At 37.7% G+C, this 14,546-nt stretch overlaps 1 long non-coding RNA gene across 1 annotated transcript; it reads right to left on the reverse strand.

Annotated features, from left to right (window-relative positions):
* Positions 1 to 219: 219 nt before the first annotated feature.
* LOC113297630 lies at positions 220 to 2,481 on the reverse strand. Its single transcript, XR_003333562.1, has 3 exons — positions 2,367 to 2,481; positions 841 to 1,891; positions 220 to 729 (listed from the first exon to the last, which is right to left on the reverse strand). It is a non-coding gene; the product is annotated as an uncharacterized LOC113297630 (long non-coding RNA).
* Between the last annotated feature and the right edge of the window lie 12,065 nt (positions 2,482 to 14,546).

Consider the following 14,546-nt stretch of genomic DNA (forward strand, 5'->3'; position numbering starts at 1 on the left):
GATTGAACTTACGCACAACCTGTGATATTTCAATTATAAAGACTAGTATAACACGCACGCGCGATGCGCCTGCCGAGATTGATATATAGCAAAACATGATTCTCTAGTAATTTATTTATTTCTAGTCATGCGATGTGCCTGCAGAGTGAACCTAATGCTTTAACAATCTCAAACTGCTGAAAAAGAAAGTGTTGACAGATTATTCTCAAACTGTTGAAAAAGAAAGAGTTACAGATTTTTCGGATCCTAAGTCAGGACTAACGGGGATAAAAACTGTAGAAATGATACATAAAACTACATAAAGAAAAGAAAAAAAAAACTACATAAAGACTACCATATACGATACCACATTTCAAGTTGGTTTTTGGTTAGTACTAAATCAATTATTAACATATACAAAAGAAGTTAGAGAAGATATTTGTATTCGATAATCATTTAACAGTCCACATCATTTAACTTTAAGAAGTCTGGGCATTAATCTCAGCATCAGGACCCAAAGAGTTTCTTTTCATGACATCCTTCAGATTTTCTCTCTAATGGCGCTTCCAAAGGCTAGCATCATTGTGTAAGGATCATGATTAAACGGACAGTTCTTGGATGATATAAAAGAAGTAGATCCAAATGAGCACTTCCTGCAATACTCTGATCACATTGTCCATCAATCCCATCCTTCGCGAGATTAATACAATTGACCATTTCATTTACGAAATTTACAATTCCCAGAAAAACCTGAAAAAATGACTCTTTACCTCGGGAATTTGTCTAGGTACCTCACTTATATTATATATTTGTTGTGGAAACATAGCTTGAAATGCAAAATTATGCAAGTGCAATGTATACCTGGCGTGTCAATGATATTAACAACTTGACCATCATCCAGCATAGTTGTCTCCATTTTGCGTTTAGTTATAACACCTAGGGCACAGGCATTGCCTCAAATTCCTTCCTTCCAAGGATGCTATTACCAAGAGCACATTCCATTCCCAACACTCCGCCAAGTCTCTTTTCACCAGCGACCACCAGTTCCATCTCATAATGTCACTACTTGCATCACCACCTAACCTGCATATATCACCTTCTTTCCATGCAGTCTACAACACCATGCCAGCAGCAACACAGCGCCACCAGTCCATCATCTCGCTACCATCATTCTTCACCATCCGCTTCGCGGCGTACATAATCACAATCACCAGCTGCTTAGAGAAGTTCACAGTAAGTAAAACAATATCGACAGTGAATATTTATTTTCCCCTTTTCATCAAATTGGCTAGTTCTAGTAAATCAAACTTCCAACATTAGCTGAAGAAAACTGTAATTTGTACCAAAAAGGAATTGCACTTTTCATTCAAAGATGTAAATTGTCTTCGCAGCGTACATAATCACCATCACCAGCTGCTTGAAGAAGTTGACAGTAAATAAAACAATATTCAACAGTAAACATATTCTGGCTTACCATTACTCGTTCCAACTTGTTCCCCATTTTTATTCTTGAGTTATTGTGATGACCGAATTCAGTATTCATTAGGTCGTTTTCTAAGGAAAGCTTCCCATTCGTGTATTGTCATTGAGCTTTGTTTGGCTCTCTCAAAATTCGGCGCTGTTGTAGCCCATGAGCTCTTTGATGGGACGGGGTCCAAATCTGTTGACATTGCCTTTTCCTTTCATTTATCATATCCATCTTTTCTCGCATTCGAGATTGCTCAACATATCTAGGATTTCTACGGAGTTCTGGTACTGTGATGTTTTTATCAACTGCTGAATTCGAGTGTGCTCTACAACGGGGAACGAAGACTTCTTTGCCTTCCATTACTACAAAGATGTATAACTTGAACCAAAAATTAAAATAAAAACTTTTATTTCTCATGTTCTGTATGCCAGAAACTTGTATAGCCTGAACCAAAAATCAAAAGAGAAACTCAAGTTTAAAATTCTTAGAAAAATCAACAAACAACTGAGGTTGAAACTTACTGAAAGCAAGTGTAGTTAGAAAGCAGTTGTTCCTGAATTTTATTAATATCACTTAATTCATAAGATTGAAACTTACTGAAAAGAGAAACCCAAAATAAGAATCACAAAAAAAGAGTTGATTAACCTGAATTTTAATTTTGCTACCCAATTTATATGGTTTGAAAATCGGTGACTGGAATTCCCAAATTTAAATGAAGTAGATACAGTTAGGAAGTTGATTAAGCCGGGTTGAAATTTGATGTTAAGGTTTTAGATGTTCAGTAGCATAAGAAATGGAAAGCAATTGCAATGGTTTCTGAAATTGGGAATCCAAAAATCAAATTTAAGGTCAAAAATTTTGAAATGAAAAGATTGAAATTCCCAAAATTAAAGAAGAATGGGATTCGAAATTGACTAACCTGGGTTAAAATATGATATTAGGTCTCAGGTTTTTCGTAGCCGTTGTTCTTCTTTCATGGTGGAGGTGTTTCAGAAATCATGGCGGAGATTCTTGGAGGTTTTGGTGAAAAACGTTTGAGACAGAATGAGAGAAAACGAAAGCGAGTTTGTGTTTAATCAAGTTACGACTTAACCCTTTCTTTCATAGTTAGATGGAGAAATAAGTCAGGGATATATTAGTAAAAGAGGGTAGCCACGGTCCATAAATCCCTCTTTTCTTTATATTAGTATAAGATAAGATAAACAATATAATGCGGAAAAGAAATAACACAGACACCTGAAATTTTATTAACAAGGAAACTGCAAATGCAGAAAACCCCGGGACCTAGTCCAGAATAAGCACACATTGATTATAAGTTGTTACACCAAATTCCTACTACCTATTCAGACTAAATGTAATACCTCCTTCAGCTGTATTCAAGCACTAATAAAACTCCTGGCATAACACTGATTCTCATTAGGAATTCTTCTCGTAAATCTTCTAGCAGAATCCAAGGCTCTCTTTAGAAGATACAACAACACGATTGATACGATTCGATCTTTTATTTACACAAAATACCGGATTGATTTCCCTTTAGATGTTAATCAAGGTTTTGGAAATCTTGTGTTTGTTTCGAACAATTACCAGATAAAAGTAGAGATACTGAAACAAACTTGTTGATTATGGTTTTAACTTACAATCAGTATGCGTACACACAAGGAGTCCGTGAACCTGATTTTCGTAAGTGAACTTGGGCGATTCCAAAGATCAATTTCCAAGTTAAGAAAACCCTAATAATTCTACAACAAGAACAGATAGAATAAATCTAGAGATATCTTGTTTAAAACTTCTTAAGGATTTTTACGAGATACCTTAATCGAAGTTTTCTTTCTAGCTTCTGATTTCGACTAACAAGTGTTGGTATACGATCGGAAACTGAAATCTATCAAAACCTAGGGTTTATGATCAACAACTCTTGAATAGTTTTGTATCAGAAGAGAAAACCTTAGAATAGACAAGAGGTGAAAAACCTAGATTACAAGTTGTATAATCAATCAAGAATATTAAACCCAACTTGGCTTTGTGATCCCCAATACAAAAACTTTTATATCACTCTTGTTCACGAAGAACAGAAGACAAGGAAAACAACCTTATGATCTTACACAAATTTTCCAAAAGGGATAAAAAACGTGTAGCACTCACGAACCCTTTATTTATAGTGAAGGTAGCTTGGAAGCTAAGCAAAGTTATTTTCCTTTTTCAAGACTCTCCTAATTTTGGGAGTCTTTCCTAAGTTACAACTCTTACCAAAATAATTAAATAAATAATTAATTTAGCAAATATTGTATATATGTGAATAAATCACAAATTAAATTAGGAAGGAATCACAAACACTTTATTATGGTAATCAAAGATGTTTGGAGTAATAGCTAACTTGCCTAGATAAGGAAACATCACCAACTTGACTAAAAAAGACTTCTAGTCACGTAATTGGGCTCAAGTCCGTGAACCGTTACAAACAGTTCATGGATAGTTTCCTACTAACGAACTGTAACAGTTTCAGCAACACTTAAAACTGTTACTTTAATAAATCACTCATAACTTCATCGTTTTAACTCGGAATTAAGTGATTTTTGGCACGTTGAATTCGTAAGATCATTCAATATAACATGAGAACTTTTCCAGGGATAAAGGTTATTGACACAAGAGTCGTGGCTCAAATAACCTCGAGTATATATACATAAATGTACATTAACCGCCATAGGAATTTTTCCATGGAGTGAGCATTTGTTTCGATAAATTAGAAAGGTAGAATTGAACAAGAATCCAAATGAAATCAATCACCACATACCTTTGTTGATGAAGTCCTTGTTGATGTGTTCTTGTAATCTTCAGTCTTCATCCTTCAAGAATAGCTCTTCTTAGACCTAATCTAGTTTGAAACTATCTTTAGTATACTAAATCAAGAATATATTTTGGAAACTAAAATTGACAAGTAACTTGACATACCAACGCTAGTGGGTTCAACCGAGCAATGATCTAACAGGTATGCAAGATCCCGATGCTTTTGTACGTCGACCAGCACCGCCTAGGCAATCCACATACACTCAAGAGTTGGAGCCAGTCGATCGTCATATCTTCCCTTATCCACCAACAATTCTTCAAGCTCGAATATGCGGCCCGGATATTTAGGCGGTATATGTACCTATTGGAAGGAAGTATTTGGATCAGTATCCTAGACCCGATTATAATGTCATCAGGATACAGCTGTGAGTATCATGTCTTCTAATATTTTTTTTAATTATTTGTGATTTATTTATTTTGGTGTTGTCACCAAAATTTAAGAATTAAACTTATTTTGGTGTTTACAGAATATGTGGTTCGAAGCATATAGGGTCTCGCAACAACAAAATATGGCTCTACAACATTTCCATTTCGGCAATACAAAGGAACTACAATCCAAAATCCTTTACGGTTCTGGTTTCCTGGAGAGGTATGTCAGAGACTATCTAGCACCATATACATGTGAGTCATCCACCCCTGGGTAGTCTCGTGATTTAGGACCGCCGTCTTCTTCTTTTGTGCCAAACAGTCAAGAATATGTTGTCTACCATCCTTATAATGCGGCTGAACAAATCAATTAAAGTACATCGACTTTCCAAGATCAGGGTATCGAACAAGATCCATGGTTGAAAATGCCGGAGACGTATAATCGAAATAATTGAATGGACAATTTTTCAAATCATTTTAGTGACTTTTTAAAATGAAAACGACTATTTTTTTTACTTTTTAATGGTTATGTTTATACTTTATATGTATTGGTCATTTTCACTGTATAACGACTACTTTTTTGGTTTTATACGTACTGATAATTTATACTGTATAACGACAAGTTTTTTTTTTGAATTCTATATGCTCTCATCATATCTCTATATATAGCAAATTACTTTCCAAATGAAGCTATCCAAATTTTCTATTTTGTTTTATAAAAAATGAGATTCAGCAAAGAAGAAGATGTTGCTCTTGCGCAAGCATGGATTGAAGCAAAATACAATATTCTGAACACAGTTCAGAACACTAGCAACCAATTCTGGAAGAATGTATTTGAATTTTTTGAGAACATATCCGGAAATCCAAATGAGAGAGACAAAGGAGGTCTTAGAACTAGGTGGAGCAAGATCAACAAGGAGGTCATCACTTTTGTCACGATTCAGGCTGAAGTTAACATACGTAATCCTGGAATGTCATATGAAAAAAGGGTAAGAATTTTATAACAAATTTCTTTTATTTCCTAAAATTATAACTATTTTAAGTTAAGTTTCTTTTTTAAAATTTCAGAAAAGTGATGCTCATTTAGACTATCTTAACCAGACGGGCAACAATTTTCCTCATGATGAATGTTATCAGCTATTGAAAGAAAGTTATGATACCTACAACCCCGATGAAATATAGCTTTATCGCCGAGATGTTTCTGCATCATAGGTTGATCAAGTCTTCGGAATAACAATCCTGAAGAATGATTAAATGTGAATGTTTTATCTTATATTTATGTAATTTTCTGTCTTTATGTGTTTCTGAATCAGATGTTAATCAAGTCTTCGGAATAACAATCCTAAAGAATGATTATATTTGAATGTTTTATCTTATATTTATGTAATCTTTTGTCTTTATGTGTTTTTGCATCAAATGTTAATCAAGTCTTCGGAATAAAAATCCTGAAGAATGATTATATTTGAATGTTTTATCTTATATTTATGTAATCTTCTGCCTTTATGTGTTTCTGCATCAGATGTTAATCAAGTCTTAGAAATAACAATCCTGAAGAATGATTATATTTGAATGTTTTATCTTATATTAATGTAATCTTTTATATTTAAGTGTTCTTGCAATCTAGATATGATCTGATGTTCTATCTTTTATTTAATTAAAGTTTAACATAAATAAAACTGAAATTCCACTAAATAGACAACAAGATTAGAACTATTGAATAAAAATCGAAATCACTTGTCGTAGTAATCACGGTTGCACTTAGCACGTGCAACAAGCCTTTAAACTCCTAGGTGACCCTAGGGGGCGAGTTATAGTCTCGTGAGGATTTACAGAAGATGTACCCATAAAATCTTAGACAACAACCGTATATACTAATCATCAGGTCCGTCATCTGGAGGATCACCGACATTCATTTCCGGATTGTAATAAGGAATGTTAGCCATTTTAGACTTAAAGATTAAGTAGCACTCATAACATGTAAATTTTGTACGAGTATCTAGTCGGAACACAAATTTGGCCATTTCCTCCTACATAAAACAAACATAAAGCATTAGGTTAGTGTCTATGTGGAAACAACATTTCAAATATCATAACTATTTATGATGACCTACAGTAATCACAATTGTCATGTGTTGTGGGGCGTAACCATGAATCCTTCTTTGAATTCAAACGTACTTGCGAATCGCTATTGAATTTGAGAAATCCATTATTGAACTTGTCGTCTGGTTCGGTTATTAACATTTCCAAGATCTTGTACAAAGACGTTGAACACCAGCGTCCATTTTTCATGGGCGGAGAGTTCTTGAACATCTTCAATAGGCAGAGTAGCAGCATTTACAAACGCTGTGGTGATTGCAATATCTTCTTCTACGGTATATCCAACCATTACTATGTTATCTTCAGAAATAAAAAAAATAGGAGATACAGAGGATACTAAGGCCAACTATTTTGGATTGTTTGTGTTGAGGAAGCTTATGACAATTTATAATAGGCATTGAAAGTAGTCGTTGGAAATTAGCCGTTAAAAAGTAGTCGACATAGTCGTTACAAAAGATCCGTTGGTATAAGAAAATAAAATTCAAATTATCGTAACTAGAAATATAAAAATTAATATTACTGAGAAAAAGGAAACTACCTTACCGGAACTGGAACACGACCTTACTTAAAAAAAACAATGAAACTAAGCTATTAAAAATAAAATACGGAACTCAATAACTTTAAACTAAAACAAACTTTTAATTAAAACTGGAACTGATTATGTCATTGCCTCTCCAACTGCTCGGCCAATATGGCATTACGTTTTAATTCAAAATACTTTCTTGCGTTTGGATTCAACAAATCTAGATTCATTTGCATTATTTCCCTTTATTCTTTCTCTCGATTATGTTCAATTTGTTGTTATGTTGTATCTATCAACCTTTCCATAATTTGGTTTTGTTGTAGCTGACGAGGTGCAACTGTCATTTGGGATTATTTTAGATAATCAACAAGTTTACTACCTGCGTCGTTCATTTGGGAATCTTGCGATGAGGGTGTAGCGGGTGTGCTTTGTCCAGAGCCCCTTTTGGTAGCTGTGGTTTTCTTCTCAGCTTTTGACTTGCGTTTATCGTCTTATAATCCACCGTACGACGATCCGGGTATTGTAGTTTGGTTTGTACTAGGAGTATATCCTTGTGGAAAAGGGATACCGCAAGGGACATTAAAAGCGTTGGTACCGGGAGTATATCCTTGATTTACAAATGGAGTTTCGAAAAATTGGCTTGAAGATGGATTCTGAGAAGCTGAGGTTTGACCATAAAACATACTTGAGATATTTCCAACATATTGAGATGACAGATGACAAGAATCCTGATCCATATCTTCTTCTACACCAACTTCTATATTTGGAACATCTTTAAGCATTTCATACTCAATATCTCGGGTAAAGATTTTTTTGTGCATTTCAAAATAAAGGTTTTTCGCCTTTATCATCTACATCAATGTAATCAAACCATTAATAAGATGTACATAAATTAAATTGTTACAAATAACATACACAATAACTATGATGACATATTTAGATAACATACCCGGTTATTAAGGTCCAAGCATGGATCACTTGCATTGACTCTTGCAACACAATCAGAAAAATGATCCACTTCCGATTTGATTACGCTAAACCTATTAAGAACACTTTTTATTGTGCGTGCATGTTGATTCCCACCACAAGCTTCTACAAATTTGTTAAAAGGGTTTTGTATAACTCATTCATATCTTTAGATTTACTTCCATCTAGAAAACAGTAAATAGTAACAATGTGAAAATCTTCCAAAGTACTAAATCTCGCTATGTGTTTTCTTTTTTCATTTTGAGGTTGCGACATTATGATGAGATGAGCAAAGGAAAATACAAAAAACTCTTAAAGAAGATAATTTGAGAGATTTAAGTGAAAAAAACTATTTGTAAGAAGAGGAGTTGGAGTGATTTGAATAGAGAGTTAGAGTTGTATTTATAGAGGATTTTCGAGAAGTTTTTGAAAATATGACCGTTGCGATCCGACGGTGGAGAGGATAGAGACGTTATGAATGATGGATATTAGGATGGGGTGTGGGAGAGGTGTAAAGAAAAAAAGGTAAAACAAATAAATTTACGGATACGGAAACTCAGTTACCGTCAAATATGCTACGGAATCTGAATACCCGTATCAACTGCCATACGAATACTAAGTTTCCGTAAATTTTGACGGAAGCTGAGTATCCGTCACATTTCCCTTCCCTACTTTTATAGGGATATGGGAGACCATAGTGGTTGCCAATTTGGATTTTTCCCTACAAATGAGGGATGGGGAAGGGAAATGGGGCATCATAGTGCTTGGCCTTAGGAAACCTCTATGGACAAACTTAAATACAATTCCGAGAGTTCAACTTAATGAATCTCAATCAAGGAATAATATTTAGAGTAATATCTCTTTTCTCTCACAATTAGAATGTTTACAGAACAAAGTCCGTGAACTTAATTATGTGTTAAGAGTTCTTGGACAATTTCCAAAATCAATATCCAAGAATCAATCAAGTCGTATCCAACAAACAAGGATGGATGTATCTACTTTGATTGATTTACGTACCACCTGTGATATTTCAATTATAAAGATAAAAAATATAATGCGGAAAAGAAATAACACAGACACCGGAAATTTTGTTAACGAGGAAACCGCAAGTGCAGAAAAACCTCGGGACCTAGACCATATTTCAACATCAAAATGTATTAAACCGCTACAGACACTAGCCTATTACCAATTAACTTCAGACTGGAATGTAGTTGAGACCGAATTAAACCCTCACAACAATTCAATTACAATCACGTTCCTTACTGTTTATGGGTGAAAACTGTTTCTACTGGTTTTGGTAAATTTGGGTGTATGGATGAGAAACGAATCTAAACCCTAAACAAATGCACTGCACGAGAGCGCTTTTGATTCGAGAGATCAATCTATACAATTCTGTCCTAAACCAAGAAATGGTCGTTCCAGACTTGCTTCGGTCACAAAGTGAAGGAGATGGGGTTGATCTTAGGGAGGGAAGCGAAGAAGGTGTTGAGATTATGAAGGTGTTGGTTGTTTATGAATTGTATCAGAATGATGAACTGGCTTGCACAACGGAATCTATCAGTTCTGGGTGTTTTCTGGATACTGTGATAACACTTGATTTCTCTGTGTTGTTTGAAGATAGGTCGAAAGAACCTATTTATACAAGTCATTTGAGCGCAATCCTCATCTCGTAGGAAGTGGAGGAAGTTGAGTGATGGAATAGTGGGGTCGTGTAGGTGATTGTCACACGATCACGCCTTCTCCCACTTCCCTCATCATCGTTAACCGTCTATGCCTCATAACACGTTCTCGTAATGGGCGTGTTGCACGCCGCACGCTGTAAACCGCCAGATCAATACCCCAGTAAGTATCCCTCAATTAGTGACATGTTTGATGTTTCGAATGAGTGGGTCAGGTCGTGGGACCCATTGCAGGAAATAACATACGGTGTTATTAAATTAAATAACTGAGTTATTTATGGAATTGATATTCATGAAATATCGTGTATGCTCGATTAAGCAAGCAGCTCAAAATAATCGATACGCATAAAGCATCGCTGTTTTAAAGCTTGATTGAATAAGTCGCGGATTAAGTGTCTTAAAATGGCAGCACGTCCAACCATCTTCGAGTGATCGTCTGGAAGCCGCATGGGCGGGCCACCATTTGGTCGATCACTCCCTGTGGCAGAGTGGCGGACGGTGATCATTGAGGCGCTTCATTGATAGCCTAATTTTTAATCCAAGCCGTTCGACCAAGCTGGCAAAGATGGACAGACGAGATGATTTACGACACATATTTGCTGCTGTTGATGGATTTAGAGGTGCACAACATCCCCTCTTTGGCTTGACCGAATCTAAGCATGGGCGCTAATTTTGGTGGGACCGACCAGGCATGCGTGGAGAAGGTCCGCCGGCGTGCATTCATATACCTCTCGGTCCCACAGAGATTCGATTTAGGCCACTCAATTTGATCTGCAAAGATGAGTGGTCGTGATCGATTTGCGATGGAAATACATTGCCGCAAAGGTTTAACATCCATGTGGCATGCCACCTTTTGGGCGTGCGTTTCGAGGCGTCGGGCCCTAGTCTGCATAGGCCGGCCGGTCACACGCAAAGGTGGGTCCGTTGACATCCTTGGGATCTCTTGAGTCTATATCTACACCTTCCGTTTAGGCTGGCGAAGATGAATGGTCATGATCGAACTACAATAGACGTGCATTGCCGCAAACCCTAATTAGGGTTTTGAATCAGTCACGCACACGTGACTTTGGCCAACCGGTTTGGAAAGCCATGACCTCCTTTGGGGAGATCGATCACGTGGGGACCATGTTGGGTCGACGGTGAACTTGCATGCACCTTTCTGATGGTATTAACTGCGATCTAAGCCATCCAAATAGGCTGGCTAAGTTGGATGGTTGTGATCGATTTAAGACACTAGTGGAATTCTGCGACCCTTAGAAGCATCACGCTTGATGGTTTGAGCAATCGTTCCATTGTTCAATGGCCTCGCCGTGAGAAAATCGATCGGGTGAAGGAAAAGTGGGCCCGCCAACGTGTGTGTTAGCGCTTCCCTGATCATTCATGGGATGATCTAATCCGTCCAACTAGGATGGCAAAGTTGGACGGTTGTGATGGTTTTAAGACTGCCCTGAACAGTCTATGCTCGTCGAGCTTCTCACAAAACAGCGCGATCACTCAACTTTGGGTTGGCGTGTGATGGTGCTGGGGGAGTATGGTGATTGTTCGACCGGCTAGGGCATAAGTGGGTATGTCGGTGGGCATCACAACAATTGCCTATTTTTTCCAGGGTTTGGATAGGCTTGTTAAATTGTGCGGCCAACTTGCGTGGCCACGATCGTTTCTGAGACTGATATGGACAGTCCAGATTTTCCTTAAGGGAATTAAATACGTTCGATCGAGCTGTCTTTAATCAAAGCGCGTCGACTCGAAATTCTCTTTGTCAGAGAGTGATGTAGCCTGTGTGGGTATTTCAGGCATGTCTCAATATTGACACGGAGATTCATGCTACTTTGTTGAGAGTGAACATTCAGTCGTCATGTCATGTCAACAAAGAGAGTTCGGCTGAGAACATAGCACGGGAAATAATAGGAAAATTATGCATTAATTAATAATGCTAATAAAATTCATGGAATATTCGGGATTGCTGTTGCATGCACCATTCCGGGTGAACTTTGTGTATTTATTGAATTGCTTCGGATAAATAAAGTGAAGATGTTTTCTGCACTCACCACTTATCAAACGGCTTTACCCTTTGCAGGATGTCAACGCATTAAATTTGGTTTTACAAGTTTAGCCCTGAACTAAAATCCACCATCAATATTAAGTCCCCTGCCTAGCACATAATGGTTGCACTATTGTGGGGTAGGCATTAGATGGTGACATTAAAATAAATCCATAGGAAAAGTTTATGTGCGTGTTACCAGGATAAAGTCTGGCCCGTTTCTTGGATTAGATGCGCTTCTTATTATTGCATGATAGCCTCCTCAAATATTCAGATTTTATAAGCATCCGCTGATTGCTATCCCGCATCTGTAACCTTTATACACGGCAAGTAGAGACTCTTTTTCTTCCCGGGATCCTATAATCTTGTGAAATAAAGAAGGCTCTGAGACTCTTCTTCCCATCACAGAATTGCTCCCTTCTCTATCCCAAGTATTGCTCCATGTTTACTACGCGACCTGATCTTCTGATTGATGATGATCTTTTTTTTTTTTTTTTTTTGATATAATCATAGCTTCTTCTTACAGTACTTCATGGAGGTTTTTGGTGATGACTACTCTGTTATCTCTCCGGAAAGGATTTTCGAAGTCAACAAACCCGCTGATGCGTTCGAGGAGGTAATGGCTAAAATCGATCCTCCGTTTCGTGAGATTGGTCGTGCTATACAGTGCATGTCTATTATGCGCTTGTGCATCGCCCGAGAATGTATTCAAACTCTCTTGACTTCAATCGACATGGAGGTGAAATGGAGGTGTGATGAAGCGTCGCAACCACCGGTAAGCGCTGAAAGATTTGCGACACGACTAAAAAGGCAGAGGGTTGAACACAAACGGTACCCGAATGAAGATGAGTGTGGTTAGACGATCCACGATGGTGTGATAATCCTCGACTCTGATACAGACGAACTCGAGCATACGAAGGTTGTCAGCACAATCTCCAATGTTGCAGTGGCCCTTGAGGAGGATGTGGACGCCGTTCCTACTGAGGATGTTGAAGCGCAGAACGTCGTTGATGCAGAAATATCCGAGAGAGAAGTTGAGGCGGACCTAAAGGAGGAAGCGGCAGTAGCCTATCACGACGATGCTGGAGCAGGCTATGGCGGTGGTGAAGGCATGGTTGATCTCCTTGATGACTAGATCTCCATGTTTCCTTTTTTTTTTGGTACAAGTATTTTTTTTTTTGTGAACACTTCCTCCTTGTACTAGGTGGCGGCTGAGTTTAAGGTCTTCCTCTTTTTGCTTGCTTGTTTGAACAAGGGTTTCATATTGTTTTTTGAAATAAATCTTCCAATATGGCTATATCATAATCTTTTCAGGCAGTGATGCGCCTTCATGTGATCGCACGTTATTCTTGTGGAGAAAAAGTAATGCCATAATGAAACATCACGAACCTGTATGTGCTCCTGACATGAGGTCCGCATGATTCTGTTGGAGTAGACTGTTCAAAGCGCTTTCCCTCTTTCCCCCTGCACATATTCTATTCCTCCAACGTTTTCCAAAGGATACAAAATGTTTTTTTAGGGTTTTCTTTCTGGTTTAATCTGATGGATAATGATGATTTAGGCTGACTCAGGATTTTGTGTCATGTTCAAGGGGTAAAGAAATTCCTAAAAGGAAATAATGCTTTGATTAATTTAAAATTGAAACGCTAATAATTATGAATGCAAATAGTGCAATCATTTTGGAGAAATTACAAACATTGCATTAAAGGGAAATTGTTGGAGGAACTACTACGGAGAACACTGGAGGAAAAGGGCAGTACAACACTTTTAGGTATTATAGGGCTCGAGCCATCGTGAGTGAATCGTCACGCCCTCAAGCTTGTCGGCGTTGATGAACTTGCAGTAACCTCCCAAGATAACATCTTCCACCAGGTATGGCTCGTCTTCCTTTTCTGTAGGCAAGTCAGTCTGAGCGGTCATCTTCATTGTCATGTCTCCAACTCAAAACGTGGTCGTCTTCACTACCAAATCTCCAATTTGAAATGGGTTCGGGTGTTGCACAACTACTTGATTCCGGTTGTCTTTGACCGAGGCAGCTTCTAAATTTTTTATAAAGCATTTGAAAGGACCAGCCTCCCACTCACATCTCCTAGCGGTAACAAGGTTGTTGATCGAAGTGAGTCCCCAAGCCTCAGGGGAAGGAGGAGTGACTGATTGCAAAAAAGGTTGTTGAATAAGACTTACTTGGGCTTGGAATCTTCAGAGATATGATGATAAGCTCTCTCCTGGAAGCCGCGTCACATTCGTGAGTGATTGATATGGCAGCAAGTAGTCCTCAGGATCGGATGGCTTATTGGTGATCCTCTCAGGTACAGACATCGGTAAAGGACATACTCCTAGCTTCGCCTTATTTTCATGTATCCATGAGCGCCTTAGGACCAGATCATAGCTCGGATACTCTTTAACTATGTGAAATTTAGCGTGCGTTAGAGCATCTCCCACCTTAACCTCAAGATTGATGTATCCGTAAGCATCTCGGGCTTCTCCTTCTGAATCCTTGATTATGGTTGGGATGTGAACAACTTCCTGTTTTGAAATCTTTCCGGTTCTCAGAGTCTTGAAAATGATGATGTTGAATTCGGA

This window comes from Papaver somniferum, chromosome 1, assembly GCF_003573695.1.
Source record: "Papaver somniferum cultivar HN1 chromosome 1, ASM357369v1, whole genome shotgun sequence".
Taxonomy (NCBI): Eukaryota; Viridiplantae; Streptophyta; class Magnoliopsida; order Ranunculales; family Papaveraceae; genus Papaver; species Papaver somniferum.